We start from the raw sequence: 8,262 nt of genomic DNA, 5'->3' as shown, positions 1-8,262 counted from the left end.
AAACTTGGTGGTCTCAGAACAAAATAATTTATTATTTCCAAGACAAAATAACATAACTCATGTATCTCTTAATTCCATGAAAATAGAACAATTTGATGTATTGAAATGATGTATGACATTTGTAAACTGGTGAACAACTTACTAGCCCTGATGCAAGGCTTCAACAAGTGAATGGAGATAAAATGTGGACCCATGCAACAACATTCATAAAATTATCATAGAATAACATTGGAGACTATCTACTAACAACAAAAGTCTCTTTCCCCTTATCGTAAATAACAGTGTATGAAATTTTTAGTTTGACAGCTTCCTCTTCAATGGTTCACCTTTCTTCTTTGGTCAACCAAGAAGATAGATGCAAAGCTACAATCTTTTCCTTGTCACCTAGGGTGTTATTTTTTAGATGCATGTCACCTTTTAAACATTTGTACTTGTCAAAGGAATCAAAGCCAATTCCCTTTCTCTCTTGTGAAAAGCTGAGTAAGATATTCCTAATAGCTTCATGTGAAATAGGCTGAGATACCTTGAGAAATTCTTGCATTGTTGAATCTGGAATATCTACTTTTCCTAAATCAGTTTCATCAAGGCCACCTCTTCCATGAAAATCAAAGCCTCAAAGCTTCGGTAAATGGTAAGCATCAACTAATTCATGAAATCCTATTTCATACAATATACTAGGGTAAGAAAATAGCCAAGACAAATGATTGAAAGGTAGAGACATAATACATTTAAACCAAAAAATAAAGTTGTTTTGATGATGTAGTAATCATAGGTGCAACTAATTATAGGAGAAGGGGTTTTAAGTTTGATTAAATCGAATTTAAACTACAAAGAGATAAGAAAATGTGGTGACCATTCTCAAAGCTCGATCCTAAATAAATAATCAGAACATTCAAAACATATGCACATCAAAGACCTTACCAGCTTCTTTTCCATCACTTCTATATACTTCTATTCCATGAAGGTCGGCTTCTTTACCCTTTTTGACCACTGAAATGGGGTTCTTTAATCCCCATGGATGAGCCAAGATAGTTACTCCTCCTATTCGAAATATCAATTGTATAGCCTCTTCACCAAGGATTTCAGCACCCTTGCAAGAGAATTGCATTCAATCCAACTTTTAGCAAGACTAAGATCCACATTATGCAGTTCAATTTTGACAGGAAAGCATCACATATAACACCAAAGTCTAAGATGAATTAAGTGTTGCATATGTGGCATAAGTTGGTCCTCCATCATATAGATATTTACTAAATGTCTGATTTACACTATCTACATATCTTGCCTCTACCATTGCATGAGCCACATGTAGTCTTCCTAGAGCCACACCATCTCCTACTATGCATGCAACATGCTCTGATTTAAGAGGCATTTTCAAAGCCTGAAGCTTCTGTAACATAGTTTGAAGTCATGTAGGTAGAACTCGAAACAAGGTAAAGGCATGTAATTTTATCATCTATAGTATTTAAAATGACATCATTTATATGAGCAAAACACAATACAAAATGCCAAAAAAATAGAAATAAAAAACTAGCCTGCAACAAAATCCTTATAGTCATATCGAACAAACCATTAATATTCAAATACTTCTGTAGTAGAAAAAACCACACATACCCAACTAAGAAATCAATTATTGATTTGGAGTATTAATATTGCAAGCTGGAAAGATAAAGAAATTCACAATATTGAACGCCAAAAAAGGAAATGCCTCTTAGAATCTTAGATATCAGCTTTTTGATAAAACCCCTTTTTCTTGTGGAAAAAACAATAAAAAATCAATCACGAGCTTGAAATGGGGATAGTTCTACAAATTTTCAGTTTTATATCAATCTATGAAACATGCCAAGATGAAAAGACTACATGTCACCCAACTTGGGTGCCAAGCACAAAATTTCTCTTATGAGATTATACAAGCAAAATGAATGCCAAATATTCAGTATTTGCTAATTATTTGGCTTTTGGTTGTAAATGAGAGGTTGTGAATAGAGTTGTCATGTATGGAAACCTTTTGCTTGTCATGTATGGAAGCATTTGTTCTGCATCCCCTTATAAAAGATGCATTGTAGGTTGATACCATGCCCACAATAAGGTGACAGCGATAAATTATTACCCTTCCAACTATGTGACATGCCAAATTTTGTTCTGAATCTCCCAATAGTAGACACATTATGGGTTGGAAATTATATGTGCCTTTGTAGATACAATGGTGGGAAACTGCGAAACATGTTTAGTTGTACTTGCTTCATCTGTTATCCCGCTGTCCAGATTCTTTGCAAAAACATTCAACGTTTTCATCTACCTTAGCTGTTTAACTATATAGCAAAAAATATGGTAAGCTTCCTAGGATAAAAATAAAAGATTTACTATACATTACGTTCAATGCCCAACCATAATATCTAAAATACTAGAAGATGCATACACTTAAATGGGGAGAGATAAATAATACTTCTAAGCCAAGTTTTCTAGGAACTTAGGCCTCAGTTTACTAGTTCAAACTCATATGTCCTCAATATATTATGAATACAATATGAATTTATGAATGAAATTGAATCAAACATTAACATCTATCTAGATGCAACAATGTAAATATACCTTCTTCCAAAGAAAGCATAATGGCTATGTTTTCTAGCTCCACTGCATGTTCACTTCGAGCAGTAGCAGATAAATATCCAAGACTTGGCATTATGAAGACAATAGAATAAATTGGCAAACCATATTGTTTACAAAGAGACCAAAATTTAATGCAGTAAAGTATATCATCAACAGTGAAGTAGAATATCCATACATTAATTTTATCATCAACAATCAAGGCAGTAAAATTTTTGTAAGCTCCATACACTAACTATATCATCGACAATCAAGGCAGTAAAATATTTGCAAGCTTACTTTTGAGAAACTGCTGATCTAGCTCATCATATCACTTTAGAAAAGATTTAAATTCTATAAAGCACTTTTGATAAGGTAAAATAGTTTCGTATTTTCCTTCATGTACAAGAAGAGAAGGATCTCGTGTCCCCAAATTTTATCATTGAAACCTTTCTTTAAAAAAAAAAAAAAATAGATTAAGTTCATCACATAGATGCAAGGTATCTATAGCAGGGGAAGATTTTGGATGGTAATACCACCATCCAATAAACCAATAAGTTCACAAATGCCTAGATAAAAGGGATGGAATGAAGGGAAATAATGTCCATCATCTCAAACATGGTATTCAAATATGGTTATGGAAACACATGACTTTAATTATGGCCCTATTCATGAACCTCGCCTTGTGAAGATGGAGAAGGTCACAGTTAGTTAATAAGTTGGTGACCAAATTCAAGCCCATTAGGTTCTGTTGATATTATGGTTTGAAGTAGATCTTCTTTATCTTTTAGGCTAGTGGACATTATTTTGTTGGTGTCTCCCACATGATCGTTTCCTTACATCCCCTATCCCACTCCCCCCATACCTTGTTTTATCAAAATCCATGTCTCATCTTGTTTCTTCCCCTAGACATCACATAAGTCAAGGTCAAGGATTCTCCTTGCACATGAGAGAACAAGATGACATAAAAGACTTTGTAATATGTTATTTGGAGTATTACCCTAGGGTAGCTAGAGAGGAATTGAAATTATTGAAAATGAAGCAAGAGTGGGAAGAATATTTCTATCAAATAGAGAGGTTGAAGAAAATATATGACACTGGAATCCAGACATCGGTAATACTATATCAAGGCACATCCAATATATGTAAACAACATAATATCGCTATTGGAAAATCAAAACTACCCTGGGTAAAGTCATGCTAGAAAGAAGTGAGTCCCAATAGGAGATTATATTTTGCATAGATACGCTGAAGTTACAAGTGGATAATCTGGATTACAAGGTGACTTCTCTTGGTTGGATGGTAAAGAGGGGGTGTTTCATACCCCACGAATGCTCAAATCCCTAATAAACATGTTCAAAACTCTTAAGAGTTTCATTTCAATTCCAGAAATGGAAGCTTGCAGCCAAGTTAATTCCAAATATTGCAAATATTAAAATTAGTTTGATATGGGCCAACATGAATACATTCATATCTATCTATCTATCTATCTATCTATCTATCTAATATATATATATATATATATATATATATATATATATATATATATATATATATATATATATATATATATATATATATATATATATATATATATATATATAGTAGTTATTCTAGAATCTACTGCACTCTATACAAAATTATGGGCATCATGGGAAGATGAAGGTGAAGGTCTATGGGACATCATTAATATGGTGCTTCATGATATAATTGTGAAAAGGAATAGATATGTACTACTAAAGTTTCACTTAGATAAGAATGTAATACTCGAAGGAAAATCAGGTGAAATTGAGCTCCGTGCTAATTGATGCTCCATTTAATCATATTATTCAGCCCACTACATGTGAAAATCTTGTCTTTGGCTATTGCCTCATATTGATCATGCTAACCATAAGGGTTTTGATATTGCCAGGAAGGGCCTTGCAATTCTGTAATAAAAATATTCATTTATTATTATTGTAAGAGTTTTAGAGGTACTAACCTCCCAAGACACACATTGAGAAATATGTTCCACGTGGGTTTTCATTTGAACCCTGAGCTTTATCAATTCTAACATAAAAAAAATAAAAAAATAAAAAATAAATAAATAAAAAATTGTGAAGAATATTTGCATATGCTATTATATATTATTGGTTGGTTCTCAACATGATACTTTACTGGTAATTTGGTTGTCAATTTTGAAAACCTAGCCTGATTTAGGAATTTGGGCCTTCCTCCCTAGTACATTTCGTTCAACTCCTTGAATTTGAGATGGTTATTTTTTTTACATGGCATTTTCTTCTCAATGCACTAAAAAAATATGGGTTATCAAAGATATTTTATTTGTGAAAAGTGATTTTGTTTTTGAGATAAAACGCTATTTCATGCTTATTAGGTACCCACATTCTCAATGTGGCTTGAGATGTCTGCACCAAACAAACTGACATATATTGTGGTGAATACTCGGCATTTTCACTAGACTAATTGATGATTACAATTGTCGTTAGGAGTGGGCGATTCTCCTTGTTTGTAATTAGACCAGATATATTTGTTCAATGCTTACTACATAGGACAAAACCTATATTGCATGTGTGTTTAGTGATTATTGGAAAACTCATTACCTTGTTTTGTATATGATTCTTGCTAATTACTCAACCCAATTTAGTCCATCTATTCTTATCAGATATTAAGATTCAACTTGATCTCCAACTTAATGCATGGAGAAATGGCATATGGCACCCAAATTATCTCTTTTATGTGGACACTGAAGGTGGAAAACAGATGGCATTTAGTCTATTATGCAAATAAACTAAAGTTAACTGCAAAGGAGGAACTCTCTAGATTAATAAATCAAGCAATCTCCTCAAATAAAATTGTTGCCTTTATTTTCCACCTCTTGTAGACAACTAGAGATAGTTACCGATCCAATTTATATTGGTATGAAATTTTGAATTAGTTCACTCCCACCATATATTTCTCGCGGTAAAACTCATGTGCATTTTTCTTTAGGAGATATCATAGAAGATCTGAAAAACCTATTTTGCAACTTACCCCGGTTCAAGTTGTCAGAAACTACTCCAAAAATGAACATTTGTAATGGGCTAGAGTAATTTTTCCCTAGGGTTTCAACTTTACTGTAGAGACATTCATTTTTGTCCTAATACATTAGTGAAATTTAACACAATAGTCAATTTGTCCTTTATTTTTCTAGTGATATGAAGCATAAGCAATTCAACCTTTTGCAAAGAAAAGTGAAATAGTTTTGACATAATAGATTAATGTTGATAGGGAAATCCTTCTTGATGACATTAAATTTTATCCTAGGTCATCTTCACAACTAGAGTGGAAATTTTGTTCACAATATAAAAAAATTGAACATTTGAGATTTTCTAGAAGAGAAAGATTGAAACAACGTTTGTAATAACTTAAAGAAATAATGCTTATACATTTAAAGAAGTAACTATAAGTATGAGAATGACACCTCTGCTCCCAGGAGCTATGAAAGATGTGAAGAAATATTCATATCTTCAGTCAAACAAAGTTGATTTCCATGGTAGAGGACTAAATTACACAAAATGACAAAAGACTTCAAAGTCATAAATTGACAAAGTTATTCCTAGTATAAAACCTTATAGAGGTAGCAAGTGCAACTACCAATCCATGTTGGAGATTGTAACATAATTGGTTGTGTTAGTGTCAGTTAGTTCTACCTATCACCAGTGATCAAATATGCTCTTACAATGTTTTGTTAGGGGTCTCAAGTCAAATTTTATCATTTCACTAGGTTTTCAAAATAAAATTTGGTCACTGGCTAGTGTGTCTAGGTCTATTACTGCTCCTTCCAAAGTTTTCATGTTTCGGTCATTGCGATCACTCAGTTGGATGTGCCATCACTGAAACGTCATTATCATCATCTCAGTTTCATCATCATGATCCTCATTTAGCTTAGTGTCACCATTAGGTCATTAGGGTCAAAGTCATCAAAATCTATCATTTCATTCATAAATCTAGCAAACGAAGTTGTAGTAATAAGGGATTTGCTCAAAGGTTTTTTTAAAAGTGTAATTTATTTCAAAATATGATGTAATAAGTTATGTTTCAAAGCTGCATGAAAAAGTTCCAAGTTACATAGTTTTATCAAAAAAGAAAAATGAAAATTATGGTGGGCCACCCTACCATTCTAAAGTTGAGTTCTATAGCCTATAAAGACCACTTCATTCTTCCTCTCACTCTTATATTCATTGTCAAAAATCTCTCATCCATCACAATATAGTTCCTCAGTGTTTTTAGAGGCAAAAACACTCCAAAAAGCAAGCCAAGCAGCTTCGCTGCATTTTCTAACCATTCGCTGTGTTTTGTGAATTTCGCTGCATTTTGTGGTAATTTCACTACGTTTTCTTGGTTTAAGCCCTAACACCAGTTCTACAAGGGGTTTTTCAGCAATTTCAAGTGTCAAGCATCCTCCTACAAGTAATTTAAATACCCCCCACCTCTCCATAGCCTTGTTTCATTTGTTTTTAATTTGAAAACCCTCAATTACATCCTTTGTTGCGTTTTTCATTGTTTTTACTAGTGGCATGTGTTTTAATTTCCAATACCATACCGTCACCTATTTTTCCTTATTCCAGTTCCTAAGGGTCCTTAACATCCCTACCCACTTCCCGAAATTTTCCTACCCCTCTTCCCCTTCCCTATACCCTCCATCACATCACATCTTTCCAATCCCCTATTTTCCTAACTAAGGTTCCAATTCAAAACAATCAAATGGAAGAGGAGAAGAAATATTATAATAAAGGAGGTCAAATATTGAGGTATGAACCCCTAAACACTGAGGATTTAATGTCTTCCCCACTATCCAAGCAGTGCTTTGAGAATGCAGGATGTTTAGGGTTTTGTGAGTTGGTTGAAAGGGTCAAATACCATGATAAATTGACTAGTCTGTTTGCCACTCATTTGAGGAGGGATAAGGTTATCATTGCAGGTGTCACATTCACAATTTCAACTGAGATCATAGAAGTAGCCATAGGGATACTTAACAATGGTGAAAAATGGTTTAAGAACTTAGATTTGGGCCTGCAAAACTATCAACCCTTCATCAAAGGCCACTATAGACAGACCATTAAGAAAGTTTTTCCTTTTGCACAGCTCCTTGACAAATTTGCTCCATTGATGAAGGTCATAATGAAATAATTTACATGTGAAGGCAGATTCTCAAGGTTTTACAAGTACCATGTCAAATTACTTATGCATTTCACAGGAGTAAAACCACTGAACCTAGCCTACTACCTCTATAAAAGTCTGGCTAAGATGGCAAAAAAGGTGTAGCATAGGTAGAGTGACCTTGAAAAGATCCTTTTTCACCATGGCATCATTAATATTGTTGTATTGCATCAGCTTACTCATAATAACATCACTTGGTAAACTTTCATTCAGTCAGATGTTCTTTTGTCTTCTACTAGTCAATCTGCAAGCCCAGGTACATCATCAGCTACACCTAGGCATGTGAAAGGTAGTTCTCCAAAGAGACTTGTAGTTAAGAAGATACCTAGGCCTGAAGTGACTCAGACATATCAGAAGGGAAAGAGGCTTGTGTTTACTCCACATGTTGTGGAAGGGGCCAAGCTCACATCAACATCATCAAAACAGGGATTACAACCACAACATGAGGAAACTTTCCATATTGACGCTAACATGGTT

General features: G+C 33.8%; 1 pseudogene; it reads right to left on the bottom strand.

Annotated features, from left to right (window-relative positions):
* Positions 1-235: 235 nt before the first annotated feature.
* LOC149166900 (uncharacterized) lies at positions 236-1,399 on the bottom strand (annotated as a pseudogene).
* Positions 1,400-8,262: the final 6,863 nt, after the last annotated feature.

Source organism: Pinus tabuliformis, chromosome 5_1 (assembly GCF_031772625.1).
Source record: "Pinus tabuliformis cultivar Carrire ecotype Pingquan chromosome 5_1, CPIR1, whole genome shotgun sequence".
Classification (NCBI taxonomy): Eukaryota; Viridiplantae; Streptophyta; class Pinopsida; order Pinales; family Pinaceae; genus Pinus; species Pinus tabuliformis.
The sequence above is the reverse complement of the archived record's forward strand: the minus strand, read 5'-3'. Positions and strand labels throughout refer to the sequence as shown.